General features: G+C 48.1%; 1 pseudogene across 1 annotated transcript; it reads right to left on the minus strand.

Moving 5' to 3' along the window:
* Positions 1-1,044: 1,044 nt before the first annotated feature.
* LOC307199185 (7-alpha-hydroxycholest-4-en-3-one 12-alpha-hydroxylase pseudogene) lies at positions 1,045-3,635 on the minus strand (annotated as a pseudogene). The gene has a single exon. The product of its transcript is annotated as a 7-alpha-hydroxycholest-4-en-3-one 12-alpha-hydroxylase pseudogene (transcript).
* Between the last annotated feature and the right edge of the window lie 11,486 nt (positions 3,636-15,121).

Raw genomic sequence — 15,121 nt, forward strand, 5'->3', positions numbered from 1 at the left:
ATATATATATATACCTAGTAAAGGTTAAGGGACCCCTGACCATTAGGTCCAGTCGTGACTCTGGGGTTGTGGCGCTCATCTCACTTTATTGGCCGAGGGAGCCGGCGTACAGCTTCCGGGTCATGTGGCCAGCATGACTAAGCCGCTTCTGGCGAACCAGAGCAGCACACGGAAATGCCGTTGATCTTCCCGCCAGAGTGGTACCTATTTATCTACTTGCACTTTGATGTGCTTTTGAACTGCTAGGTTGGCAGGAGCAGGGACCGAGCAATGGGAGCTCACCCCGTCGCGGGGATTCGAACCGCCGACCTTCTGATCGGGAAGTCCTAGGCTCTGTGGTTTAACCCATAGCGCCACCCGCATGCCATATATACCTAGTAGATTTATTTATATCCCACTTTTGCTCAAGGTGGCATTGTTCTCCTCTTCCCCATTATATCATCACAGCAGTCCTGGGAGGTGGGCTAGAGACTGAGACACAGTGACTGGTCCAAGGCCACCCTGTGAACTTCTAGGCTATGTGGTCATTTGAGCCCTTGCCTCCCAAGTCCTAATCCACTTCATACCCTTCTACCTTAGTCCACACCCTTGAAAAAGAAGATGTAGATGTGAGCAAGCTGGGAGGTGGGCTGGAAGTTTATTAGGTACTTTGTTCAGAGACCTGCGTAGCACCTTTAAGACTAATTTAGGCTTGCCAAAGTCATGGAGTAAGCTGCATGGAATTCAGTGTGGCTTAATTCTGAGCAGACATGTAGGTGTGCACAGTTATTGCAGACAAACCCACTTCTATCCATGTAAGATTAAGTCACAATGAGCATGTTTGTGGGTTGTCACTGATAGTGTAGCCTCAGGAGGCAAGAGTGCAGTCCTTAAAATGATGAAATATATCCTGGTAGAATTCAATCTTATAAATGTCTACTCAGCATAGAATTGCAGATTATCCTAAATGTATAGGACTGCAGAGGGATGCGGATGGTGCTGTGGTCTAAACCACAAGACCTAGGGCATCCAGTGAAAACTATATAATGAAGATGTCAAGCATACTTCTTTGTACACCAAAGAAAATCGCCTGTATTGCAAAACAAAACACTCTGTACAACAACAAGCAACACGTCGGTTATTAATATGCTGACAATATTTTTATAATACAGTCATACCTCATGTTACGTTTGCTTCATGATACGTTTTTTCAGGTTGCGTCCTGTGACAACCCAGAAGTACCGGAAAGGGTTACTTCTGGGTTTTGCCGCTCGTGCATGCACAGATGTGCAAAATGATGTCACGTGCATACGCAGAAGTGGCAAATCACAACCTGTGCGTGCGCAGACGCCCCACTGCAGGTTGCATTCTATTCATGTTGTGAACGGGCCTCCGGAACGGATCCCGTTCACAACCAGCGGTACCACTGTACTATACTGTTTTAAAGTTCATACACAGAAAGCATTTTGGCAGGGCGTTTTGACACAAACCTCTTCTTGGGTAACATTTTGCTGCTTTGCTGTGCACCCTGTTTCCTGCCCAAACTGACTGGTCCATGGGCCAAAGCTTTCCCACCCCTCTTTTATATATTATTTCACCCAGGAATAAACAGAATTCGGAGCTGCCAGTCATGGCTCTGAAAGCGAAACTGGGATACAGTGGTACCTCTGGTTACGTACTTAATTCATTCCAGAGGTCCATTCTTAACCTGAAACCGTTCTTAACCTGAGGTACCACTTTAGCTAATGGGGCCTCCCACTGCCACTGAGCGATTTCTGTTCTCATCCTGAAGCAAAGTTCTTAACCCGAGGTACTGTTTCTGGGTTAGCGGAGTCTGTAACCTGAAGCATCTGTAACCTGAAGCGCCTATAACCAGAGGTACCACTGTATTTCACTTTACAACCGCAGCCGATATCTGAACTTGATATCATGAGAAGGATGTGTGGCTCCAAAGCCACAGCGGCTTCCGTCTACTGGTGGGATTTCCTCTTCTGCATTGACCAGTTCCATGTCAAAACAGGTGAGCATCAGGATCACAAACATCTTCAATTCACTAACAGCAAAGAATCGCCCAGGGCAAATAGATGGTCCTCCGCCAAAAGGCATAGTGTATTGTTTGAGCTTTTTCCCATTCTTATAGAACTCTCTTTTGGTGCCATCTGGGTTCAAGAACCTGTCGTATCTGAATGTATGAGGATCAGGGTGGATTTCTGGGTCCATATGAAGTCCAAGGAAGGGGAACAGAAGTAGATGGTCTCCTTTACGAAGGATGCATTCTCTCCCATCAGACATTTTAAGATTTGTATCCTGCATCACACTTCTGAAGAGGAAAGGACTCACTTTCAAGCGCAGAGTTTCTTCTATTGTACTGTCCAGAAGAGGAGTCTTTATTGTTTCCAGGGAGACATCGGTGATGGGGCTCCCTGGATTCACTTCCTGGCCAGTCTCTCTCAGTACTCGGTCCACTTCTTCCCACACTGCCTTCTTTGCTTCTGGATACTTCAGGAGATGCACAAGAACCCAGAAGGCAGCTGGACCAGTGTTGGCTTGAGATGCCCAGAGGAGAAGAAACATAAATTGCGTCCTCATCTTTTCAGTCATCCCAATCTCAGCCATTTGCTGATCTTGCTCAACTATCCACTTGCTGATATTATCCTTCTTGCATATCTTTTCTACTGACAATTTGTCCCAGAAGAAGTTCCTCAGCCTTTCCGTTTCCTTTTTGCCCTGAGGGTCCAGAATACCAAAAACCATTTGGGGAAATAAGTGATCAAATTTCTGAAAATTCCCAAAGAACTCTCCACATTGTGTTAATGTATTCTCCTTAGCATTTTCCTTGTCTAGCTCAGTTCCAAACAAAGCCAGAAAAGCAGCCTGGAATATTGTTTTGTAGCTAAAGTACAGGAGTCCATCTTGCTGCCAGTGTCTCTTATGCTCACCTGAATCCTGGCCGTGGAACATCACAGTCTTCAATTTCTCCATCATCACCTGGTTCAGGGCAGCCAGACCCTTACCTCTCAGATATTCCTTGCTTATTTTTTTCAAAATATGGTGATGAGAGTCAGTCGGTTGAAAAGCAAAAACATTTAAAACTATCATTGATCCAAACTTATCAAAATCCAATTTGTCAGGTGATTCTTTCAGTATTTGTTCATAGGAATCAGCATCCGCCAGAAAATGTATATAATTGCCGCCAACCAGCAGTGTGAAGATATCCCCATGTTTCTTCCGCATCACTTCCAAAAATTCAGCAGGGTTTTTCTTGAATTTAATCGCATGTCCTAGCCATGGAATGAAGCCTTTGTCCAGCGGAGGTTCTTTGGGTCTCCTCTTGCGAAATGCTCCAACTGTATAGAGCCAACCAAGTAGGATTGCAAAGAGGGAAGCAAAGAAAGCACAAAGTGCAGTCTCCCAGAAATTCATCCCTGGTGCTCTGGAAGAAACACTGTAAAGTTAAATGGAACAAGAGGCGTACTTATAAAGCAGTCAAATAGATGGCAAATCAGGTTGTGCAACTGTCTAATTCCATTTCTGGGCTGTCAAAGGGAGTTGTGCTTTTGCTCCTGACATTCCAGTATTCATGTTTCCCTCCTTCCTTATGTCCACTGCTCCCACTATTTGAAAAACAAAAACCCTGAGCCACATTAGATATCACTGTGGAAAACTATATGTTATTACATAGGTAAAGGGATCCCTGACCATTAGGTCCAGTCATGGCCGACTCTGGGGTTGTGGTGCTCATCTCGCTTTATTGGCCGAGGGAGCCGGCGTACAGCTTCTGGGTCATGTGGCCAGCATGACTAAGCCACTTCTGACGAACTAGAGCAGCGCACAGAGACGCCGTTTACCTTCCCGCCAGAGCAGTACCTATTTATCTACTTGCACTTCGATGTGCTTTCGAACTGCTAGGTTGGCAGGAGCAATGGGACTGAGCAACGGGAGCTCACCCCGTCACGGGGATTTGAACTGCTGACCTTCTGATCAGCAAGTCCTAGGCTCTGTGGTTTAACCCACAGTGCCACCCGCATCCCTATGTTATTACATATTCTTGCCCAAATAGAATTGAATGTGGAGCAAGTTCCTATGGGTGCTCATGGCAATGGTTCCAAGTTGCGCACCACGCCTGGTGTAATGCCGCAAAAATTCTCCTCCTGAAAAAAGAGGGTGTGTTGGCAATGTTGTTGTTGATCCCTGGAATGTGACATGTTGAAAAAGTGATGCTAGCTTCCAGGCATTCCAAGGCAAAGTGCCAAACCAGACACACCTCTCATTCCAAGTGGAAAGATTGCCTCTTACTCTCAGCCTTCGTATTAATGCAGGGCCCATTAATTCAGCCACAGTTTATCATTAAGGAGGTCGCAGCAAGCCTTGCAGTTGTTGGGTGCCCAGTAGTGGATGGTCTTTCATAAATGATGGCCATACCATCACCTGGCCTGTAATATTGCCCCTGGTCGTTGGGCAGTATTGTTAATACCGAATATCTGTGGCTCTCCAGAATTTCAGATGGGAATGTCTTCCCAGATCTCCCTTTCACAGGGGCGAAACTAGGCTTTATTTCACCCAAGTCAATGACCCAGTTTGGCAAAAACAAATAAACCACGCGCATTTGCATACTTATACACACACAAGCTGGGAGCCTCAATGGCGCCCCCTGGAGGCTTCACTGGGGGACTGAGTTATAGGACGTCCCCAGTCCCAAAATTCTTAGATTACAATTACTGACCCCCGCCTCAGCATTCCCTAACCATTTTAGGTCTCTTGTGATGTCAACACCATCCAACAAAATATTTATAGAGCTAAAACGCCTTTCCTGCTGAACCTGTAATTAACAATTGGGGCCAAGGTATAGACTAATGTAACCTATTTCCTTTCTAGCATTTGACAGTTCAAATTCACATTCTCACCTTTGCTATTCAGTGATAGAGTATGAGTTTCCTATTTTAAAGGTTCTTCCATTCTTGGCACCTCCTAGCACACCAGGTAAGGTAGAGAAAATATCAGAACCCGAGCTCACTCACATCCCTACACATCCTTCACACGTCTTGCTTCTTACTTTACTTCTTGCTTGGCTTCAGCAGAAGACAGCCCATTCCAATTTACCATAGTTTTCGCTCCATAAGACACACCTAGTTTTTAGAGGAGGAAAACAAGGGAAAAAATATTCTGAACGAAACAGTGGATGTATGATTTTTGTGGTTCATGGTGTGGCCACAGACATGTGATTTGACGGTGAGTTTGGGGTAGGTAAAGTAAAGGTAAAGGTACCCCTGCCCATACGGGCCAGTCTTGACAGACTCTGGGGTTGTGCGCCCATCTCACTTAAGAGGCCAGGGGCCAGCGCTGTCCGGAGACACTTCCGGGTCACGTGGCCAGCGTGACAAAGCTGCATCTGGCGAGCCAGCGCAGCACACGGAAACGCCGTTTACTTTCCCGCTGGTAAGCGGTCCCTATTTATCTACTTGCACCCGGAGGTGCTTGTAGCCCAATGCAAAATTCCTGAGGATCCATGTGGATCCATGCTTTTTAACCACGTTTTTGTGCCATTGCGGCCCCACAAAACAGTGGATGTGTGTGTTCTTGGGTGCAGGCTGTAGCCATGGACATGCTATGTGATCTGATGGTGAATTTGGGGTGACCCAATGCAAAAATCCTGAGGATCCATAAGATGCACAGACATTTCCCCTTACTTTTTAGGAAGAAAAAAGTGTGCCTTATGGAGCGAAAAATATGGTAGTCATTGAAAATGTGCACATATCTCTTTCGTGGCTTACCACTTACTTTGCCCTGTAACTTCAGGGAAACAAACACTTAATTTTCAAGCACTTTTTGTGTACATATAGTTTAAGAGAGTGTGTCATAGAAAAAAAAGATCTCCAGTTTCCCCATTTCATTGTGGCTAATAACACCGAGCCAAGCAGAACAAAGGCTTTTGCTGCTTTATGGCTGCTCCAGTCAACCACATTGTACTATAACTGGCTGACGCGTTGATAAAGACAAGTTACTACTGGAAAGCACCTGACTCTACAACACAAGAGAGAGCAAGCAGAGATCAAAGCTCAACAGAGAACAGATCAGTGGCTAACCTTAGACACTAAGGTTAAGGCAGTCTGATCTTAGTGGAAGAAAAGCCACAAAACAAAGTTCCACTTGAGAAAACACGTCACCTTTCCCAAATACTAGTGGTGGCGGCGGCACACAGCAACAACTCTAGGCCAGGCAGAACTTGTCTCATGAGAGAATGAAGGAAGGATTGCTTATTGGTTGCAGCTGGGGAAAGGGCTAAAAGGTCTTCTTCTTTGGCGATCCCTCGTAGCCGTGTAAAATTGTCTTCCATGAACACGGTTTTAACAATGAATCCGTAAGTGACTGTGGAGGCCAATTCTGGGACCAAACGTCCTTCCACAGTGGGGACATTGGTTTCCGGCTGGGAGTTGATTATGAGTCATGGGGGTGAGGTGGGAGTGTATGAATTCAACAGTTCTTAGTTTATTTCTTGGTTGCTGTTTTGCTAATGTTGACAATATTGTTTTCTAGATTATGAACCCTGTAATGTGACTTTTGACATAATTGTGCTGTTTAGCTTACTTTTTAGTTGTTTTGTTAATCGTGTTTTATAGATTGTAAATGTTTTCGCAGATTAGCTAATTAATTTTACTAATTTTATTGTTTGATCTTTTGTAAATTACTTTGAGGTTTTGCTCTTTACAATCAAACTGAATATAAATTTAAACAAACAAACAAACAAATAAAACAGTTAAGAGAATGTGATGGAGTGTTTTAAGATATAATCTTCTTTGGCGATCACTCGTAGCCGAGTAAGATTGTCTTCCATAAACACGGTTTTAACAATGATCCCGTAAGTGATTGTGGAGGCCAGTTCTGGATCCACACATCCTTCCATAGTGGGGACATTGGTTTCTGGTGGGAGTTGATCACGGTGTGGATTTGCCAAGCATGCCTTCCTCCTAGCATGTTTCTCCCTTGCGTCCTGAGTTCGAGTGTCTTTAAAGCCCATGACACCTTTGGTATAGGCTGTTCTCCAACAGGGGAACTAGCAGGCAAGTGTACACATGCAGCTGCCACAGAACTCACATATTGCCTCCACTGGACTTTTTAGAGATTCCAATGCCCTTTTCTCCAGGGAAGTAGAAGGAAAATTCATTGAGACATTGCTAATCCTGTGGTAATTGGGTGGCAAATTTGGTGTCCCTAAAAACAGTACAAGACCCGGATGCAAGTCAGAATACAGGAATATTAATTCTCCCAAGAAGGTCTGTATAGTTAAAGCTATGGTTCTCCCAGTAGTGATGTATGAAAGTGAGAGCTGGACCATAAAGAAGGCTGATCGCCAAAGAATTGATGCTTTTGAATTCTGGTGCTGGAGGAGACTCTTGAGAGTCCCATGGACTGCAAGAAGATCAAACCTATCCATTCTTAAGGAAATCAGCCCTGAGTGCTCACTGGAAGGACAGATCCTGAAGCTGAGGCCCCAATACTTTGGCCACCTCATGAGAAGAGAAGACTCCCTGGAAAAGACCCTGATGTTGGGAAAGATGGAGGGCACAAGTAGAAGGGGACGACAGAGGACGAGATGACTGGACAGTGTTCTCGAAGCTACTAACATGAGTTTGACCAAACTGTGGGAGGCAGTGGAAGACAGGAGTGCCTGGCATGCTCTGGTCCATGGGGTCATGAAGAGTCGGACACGACTAAACAACTAAACAACAACAATTCTCCCAAGTAGATCTGCCAGTGATTCTCTTTAAACTATTTCAAAGCTATTGCCAGCTCAGTAGGTTGTGGACTGCAACTTTATTTGCCACCACAATTGAAGTTCTGACAAAGTTAAGTCAGTACTTTTCCTCAGGGTGCTTCAGTGAAATTCTGCATCCTCAATCAGAGGGTGGAGTTTTGTTGATTCACACTCAGAGCTGATTTAACCACTAGGTGGCTGCCTAGGGTGGCAAAGATTTAGGATAATAAAATTCACAGGCACATGCCAAGTCTATTGCCTACTGTCACTCCATGATGCAGCACAAGATATCATTATTTTTTTAACGACTTTCTTATGGGCGAGGAGTGTTAGGAGTGCGCACACACCCAAGTGGTTCACACTGGTATTTGCTAACCCCAACATTTTGACAACAGCTATTGTAGAAGGTTGTTCCAATTATTTTTAAGAGCCTCTGAATAGGAACAGATGGCAATCTACAGAAATCCCGGTTGCCGTTTGCTCCAACTGATGCTTAAAGAGCAGTTTTCTCCAAGGGAAAGCAGCGGGACAAGAAGTGGATAAGCCCAGAATTTCTAGCTCTCTCTTGCAGCTTATCCACACTTAACTTTATCTCATCCCTTTCCAGTCACAGTTGGAGCTTGAAAGCTCCATGTCTGAGGGCCTGGCCTAGTCTTTGAGGTAGCCATTCTGCTGACTTTAAATCAAAAACAGAGGTATTATAGCTGCGGCCATGCCCCCTGCATCTCTATTTTTGCAATAATGGCTCGTGTCAAGCTTCCAAACTGAGGGGGGCAGGAAGAGTACCCCCTTCACCTTGCCAGCTTGTCTTTTTTTCGGAGAATGTGGCGTAAGATGGAAGCCTATTCAGTGGGCTCTAGAACCTGTGTGAACCGGGGTTCGTGAGACCCAGTGTGGTGTAGTGGTTAAGAGTGGTGGACTCGTAATCTGGTGAACTGGGTTCGCTTCCCCGCTCCTCCACATGCAGCTGCTGGGTGACCTTGGGCCAGTCACACTTCTCTGAAGTCTCTCAGCCCCACGCACCTCACAGAGTGTTTGTTGTGGGGGAGAAAGGGAAAGGAGATTGTTAGCCGCTTCGAGACTCCTTCGGGTAGTGATAAAGCGGGATATCAAATCCAAACTCTTCTTCTTCTTCGTGACGATGGCGTGCACCTTTCCGATTGGGGGAATTATATATGACTGGGCAATATTGCAGATGGCTTGAGGCATTGGTTACAGGTGTGAGGGTATTTGGCAGGGAGCCTTTGGGCTCTTGTGGCGGTTAGGCATTGTTTGACCTTGTGTGGGGGAGGGGAGGTGCGGCCTTCACCCGCCCCTCCAAGCTTAAGGGTATTCCGTTAAAGGAATCTGGGGGTGTTGATCTTGTCCAAAGTCCGGGTCAGGGGCTAGGGCCATGACACAACCCCGACGGGAACATCCCGAGTTGGTCTGCATCGACAGGCCTCCTCCATAATATAATGGGCGGCTTCCAACAGAACACTAAAATACAATAACCTATTAAACATTAAAAGCTTCCTTAAACAGGGCTGCCTTCAGATGTCTTCTAAAAGTTTGGTAGTTATTTTTCTCTTTGACATCTGGTGGGAGGACGTTCCACAGGGCGGGTGCCACTACCGAGAAGGCCCTCTGCCTGGTTCCCTGTAACTTGGCTTCTCGCAGCGAGGGAACTGGACCGAGGCCGTTTAGGGCTTTAAAGGTCAGCACCAACACTTTGAATTGTGCTCGGAAACATACTGGGAGCCAGTGTAGGTCTTTCAAGACCAGTGTTATGTGGTCTCGGCGGCCGCTCCCAGTCACCAGTCTAGCTGCCTCATTCTGGATTAGTTGTAGTTTCCGGGTCAACTTCAAAGGTAGCTCCACGTAGAGCGCATTGCAGTAGTCCAAGCCAGCGGCGTAGCGTGGATTATCAGCACCCAGGGCAAGGCAAGTAATTTGCGCCCCCTAACCCGGGGCAAGGCAAGTATAGTAATTTACTCTCCCAAGCAGCAGCAGCGAGGCTTCTCTTTCCCCCGCACTCTCCCGGAGCTGCCTCTTTTCTTTCCTTTTTTCCCTTCCTCCAAGGCTTTTCGCTTTCTCTCCTTAATTAATTCCCCCTCCACACCGCGGCGTTTCCTGGCTGCTTCCCCCCCCCCTTCCCCTCTCTCTCCTCCTCGCTCTGCTTGCCCTGCCCTGCCCTGCCCTGCCCTGCCCTGCCCTGCCCTGCCCTGCCCTGCCCTGCCCTGCCCGAGGGCACCCTGAGGAGACTCCGCTCTCCTTTTTGACCAGGCGAGGTGGAAAAAAGGGGGGAAAGTCTCTTCCCGCCCCCTCGCCAGACTCCCTGCTCGGCTCGGCTCACTACCCAGGCGGCCAGTGGAGAGAGAGCCGCAATTACCATAAAGTTCCTCTCCCTCCGCTTCGCCAAGCTGTCAAAGCCCGGCAGCAGCGGCAACGGCAGCAGCAGGCGCAGCCAGACCCCTGCCAGCCAGCCAGCCCGCCCGCCCGCCCGCCCGGCTTCCTCTCCTTTTTTTGCCCGCGGCAGAAGGCTTTGCTCTCCCCCTTCTGTGACCTCCTCGCCAAGCCGAGCGAGCGCGGACTCCCTAACCCGTGGATTTTAGTAGGGGCAGAGAGCTGCTAGTGCGAGTGCGCCCCCCGCCCAAGTTGCGCCCGGTGCGGCCGGCACCCCTGGCACCCCCCACGCTACGCCACTGGTCCAAGCAAGAGATAACCAGAGCATGCACCGCTCTGGCGAGACAGTTCGTGGGCAGGGAGGGTCTCAGCCTGCGTACCAGATGGAGCTGATAAACATCTGCCCTGGACACAAAATTGACCTGTGCCTCCATGGACAGCTGTGAGTCCAAAATGACTCCCAGGCTGCACACATGGTCCTTCAGGGGCACAGTTACCCCATTCAAGACCAGGGAGTCCTCCACACCTGCCCGCCTCCTGTCTCCCAAAAACAGTACTTCTGTCTTGTCAGGATTCAACCTCAATCTGTTAGCCGCCATCCATCCTCCAACCGCCGTAAACTCCATCCGGTGGTTTACCCTTACCGGACTTCCTGCGTATCAGGCAGGAGTCAGATATAGTCTTTTAGAAGACATCTAAAGGCAGCCCTGTTTAGGGAAGCTTTTAATGTTTAATAGGCTATTGTATTTTATTGGCGGGGTATAAATATAAATATTGGGCGGGGTATAAATAATACATTGTTGTTGTTGTTGTTGTTGTTGTTGTTGTTGTTGTTGTTGTTGTCAGGTCCAATAAATGCCTAAGCCAATACCGCTCACATTCTGTAATTCAATAAAGTCGTGGCCAAATTTGCCCAATAACATAAACCTAATATCTGTGTCCTTGTGTGTATTACAGTGGTGCCTCGCAAGACGAAAATAATCCGTTCCACGAGTCTCTTCGTCTAGCGGTTTTTTCGTCTTGCGAAGCATCCCTATTAGCGGCTTAGCGGCTTAGAAAAAGGGGGGGAAAGGGAAAAAACTCGCAAGACTCGCAAGACTCACAAGACGTTTTCGTCTTGCAAAGCAAGCCCATAGGGAAATTCGTGTTGCGAAGCGCCTCGAAAAACGGAAAACTCTTTCGTCTAGCGGGTTTTTCGTCTTGCGAGGCATTCGTCTTGCGGGGCACCACTGTATTTCCCAACAAGGGGTGGCTGCGGGGTCTTGACACGCAATGTGGCATAAGATGGAAGCCTATTCAGTGGGCTCCAGAACCTGTGTGAACCGGGGTTCAAGTCCTCACCAGGCCATAAACCTCACTGGGTGACCTTGGGCCAGTCCACTGTCTCTGAGCCCAGCCGACCTCACAGCGTTGCTGAGAGGATAAACTGGGGAGGGAGGAGAGTTAAAAGCTAATAAGCAGAAATGTAGCCAGCGAAGCATTCCCATCTCCCTGGAAGAATGAGGCTGCAATCCTAGATACGTGACCTGAGAATAAACCTCACTGAATATAGTGGGGCTTACTTCTGAGTAAACGTGGGCAGGGGAAGGAAAGCTGTTTCAGACAAAACAGCTAAATATAAGTCTAGTAGTCTTTCTGTCGTGGGATGCGGGTGGCGCTGTGGGTTAAACCACAGAGCCTAGCATTTGCCGATCAGAAGGTTGGTGGTTCGAATCCCCGCGACAGGCTGAGCTCCCGTTGCTCGGTCCCAGCTCCTGCCAACCTAGCAGTTCGAAAGCATGTCAAAGTGCAAGTAGATAAATAGGAACCGCTCTGGCAGGAAGGTAAATGGTGTTTCCGTGCTGTCAGGGGCTCAGGAGCAGAGGCACAGGGAAGAGAGGAGATGGAGAGCGAAGGGGAAGAATCCGAGGGGAGCGTAGGAGAAGAGGACAGTGGACCGAGGGATTCCATGAGCCTCTCCAGCGAATCGGAAGATTCACAGAAGGGGGCGCCAGTGGCCAGGGGTAGGGGGTTCCCAAGGGGAACGCCCCAGGAGCAAGGGGGCAGCAGGGACTCCCAGAGCAGTAGCTGGAAATCAGGACCAGCTTCCCCACCAGAGCAGAGTGGGGGGGAAGAGTCCCAAGGATCGGGGCCAGTGCATTCCCCACCAGGGAGAGAAGATAAGGGAGGGCTGACCACGCCTCCATCAGAAAGTCGGACAACGGAGGAGAGGTCAGATCCGGCCAGTGTCCTGGAAGAGGGAAGCAGTGACCGAAGTAGTGTAACGGTTAGGAGAAAGGTCACTGGGCTGGCGCGAGAGGCAAGTTCAAATGTACAGGAGCGCGGGACAGCAGAGAATGAGGATTGGGAACCGGGTCCTAAAGCCCGCCGGAGGGAGGGGGAGGAGCTAAGCGACTCAGCGTCGGAAGAGTCCAGAAAGGGCAATGCCCCAGCGGGCAGGAGGACCCAGAGGAGGAGAGAGCAGCGTAAAAGGTGGAGCAGGGCTAGGATCTTAAACTGGTGTCATAGGGGAGGAAACTCAGACGGGACTTCGCCGATCTAGGGTTTAAGACGTAGGGCTGCACGCTGTGGCTTTGAAATGGAAACTGAACTTCAATAAAGACTTTTGTACATTACTACAGCCTAGCGTTGGTCCTCTGTGAGCTGGGACCTAGAGGCAGCTCTGACACGTGCGCTGCTCTGGTTCGCCAGAAGCAGCTTAGTCATGCTGGCCACATGACCCGGAAGCTGTACGCTGGCTCTCTCAGCCAATAAAGCAAGATGAGCGCCGCAACCCCAGAGTCAGTCACGACTGGACCTAATGGTCAGGGGTCCCTTTACCTTTACCTAGTCTTTCTGTCAGCTGCAGCTTAGGAAGATTTGGAACATGACGTCGCTAAAATAATTAACAGATATTACTAGGCAGGGTGCAGAATGAAGGTATGAATTTCAGGATGAACTCTTAAATGTGTTTTTGTTTCTGTTTTGTTTTTCCTGAACAAGCAAGAATGCCTTGTGGCACCTTAAGGAGCAAGAAAGAGTATGATAGCATCAGCAGTGGTGTTAATACCAGCTGTTCACAACAAGCATGGTCTCAAGTGACTGTGATTAATACTTAAGGCAGAGGTCAGCAATCTAAGGCCCATGGGCTGGTTCCAGCCCATGAGCTTCCTGGAACCGGCCCAAGGCTGTTCTGTGGATCAGTGTGAGGATTCCGTGCTTTTTTCCTACGGCGCCATTTTTTTTCTTGCCACAGGGACCAAAATCCGGGTCGGAAAAGCACCAGAAATAGCATGGGCGCATACTATTTCTGGTGCTACACCGAGAAGTCTGCCAGGGAGTGGACCGGACCAGCCTCAAAAAATGTTGCCGACCTCTGACTTAAGGTAAGGTAAAAGTAAATACGGTGGTATGTACTGAAGTTCTCACCCTGAGCCAGCAGGGGGATACTGTAGATAGTTCAGGTCCACATGTGCAAATAAGGGATCGAAAGTGACGTTCAGTGATTGGATAGTTACAGAAAGTTGTTACAGTTACGTTGTACTGGAGCTCTATATAAGCAGGCTGGCTGAACCCTTCAGTTCAGTTCTGTTCTGACCTGTGAATACAGTGGTGCCTCGCAAGACAAAAAGAATCCGTTCCGCGAGTCTCTTCGTCTAGCGGTTTTTTCGTCTTGCGAAGCAAGCCCATTGACATCTTAGCGGATTAGCGCTATTAGTGGCTTTTAGCGGCTTTTAGCGGCTTATCGGCTTAGCGGATAAGCAGATAAGCGGCTTAGCGGCTTAGAAAAAGGGAGGGGAGGGAAAAAACCCCGCAGGAACTCGCAAGACATTTTCGTCTTGCAAAGCAAGCCCATAGGAAATTCGTTTTGCGAAGCACCTCCAAAACGGAGAACTCTTTCGTCTAGCGAGTTTTCCGTCTTGCGAGGCGTTCGTCTTGCGGGGCACCACTGTAAACAAGAGCTGTTTGGAGAATCGCTGTGTTGTCTGAACCCACAACTTAACAGTGGTACCTCAGTTTATGAACTTAATCCATTCCGGAAGTCCATTCTTAAACCAAAACCATTCTTAAACCGAGGCGCGCTTTCCCTAATGAGGCTTCCCAGGGCCCTCCCACCATTCGGATTCTGTTCTTAGACCGAGGTAAAGTTCACAAACTGGGACACTACTTCGGTTTTGCAGAGTTTGTAAACCAAATAGTTCTTAAACAGGGCTGTTCTTAAGCCGAGGTACCACTGTAGTACTTAATGTGTTGTACTTAATGACATCGCATCACCTAGGTTTTAGGGTTGGGCCCTGAAACCTCGAGGTCTGAGATGCTCCTGTCTTGACAACCCTAGTCAGTGGCAGTAGGTGGCAGTGTGTGTGTGAAATAGCAAATGCAAAATGTGAAGACTTTGCAAAGAGATTTAGGCATGTCTTTTGCTGTGCAGGAGCTAAAGACCAGGCACTCACTGAGAATTCACTGTGTACAGTAGTTAATTTGCAGTACAGGCATTCCCCCCACTTATGCGGGGGTTAATTTCACATGTAAAATTGTGTAAAGTGGGGAGCACCCTTTAAACGCCCTCTCTGTGGCTCTCGCAAAAATATCAGAAAATATCCACAACTAGAATTGAAGCTCTGAGGCTGGCTGGAGACTGGAGGACCCTCAAGAAAGCAGCGGCAGCTGTGCTACCCCGAACATCAGCTGCTAGGCGGGGAAGCTGAGCAGCGTAAACAAAGCCCTGCTGTGCCTCTGGTCCTCCACCCATACCAATGTCCTTTTCAGCTCCAGGGAGGGTTTCCTCATGAGCCACGACGATTCTCTAGCTGTCTCCCCCCATTTCTGGGTACAAATTGAATTATTTCCCACTCGTATACGTGTTTGCACACAAGTCGATTGTGCATAAGTGAGGGACACCTGTACAATTCTCTGCTTCAGAAGTAAGTCTCTTTAAGCTTAATGGGGTTTACTCCCCAAGAGCTGGACCATAAAGAAGGCTGATTGCCAAAGAATTGATGCTTTTGAATTATGGTGCTGGAG

The sequence above is a fragment of the Podarcis cretensis genome, assembly GCF_951804945.1.
Source record: "Podarcis cretensis genome assembly, chromosome: 12".
Lineage (NCBI taxonomy): Eukaryota > Metazoa > Chordata > Lepidosauria > Squamata > Lacertidae > Podarcis > Podarcis cretensis.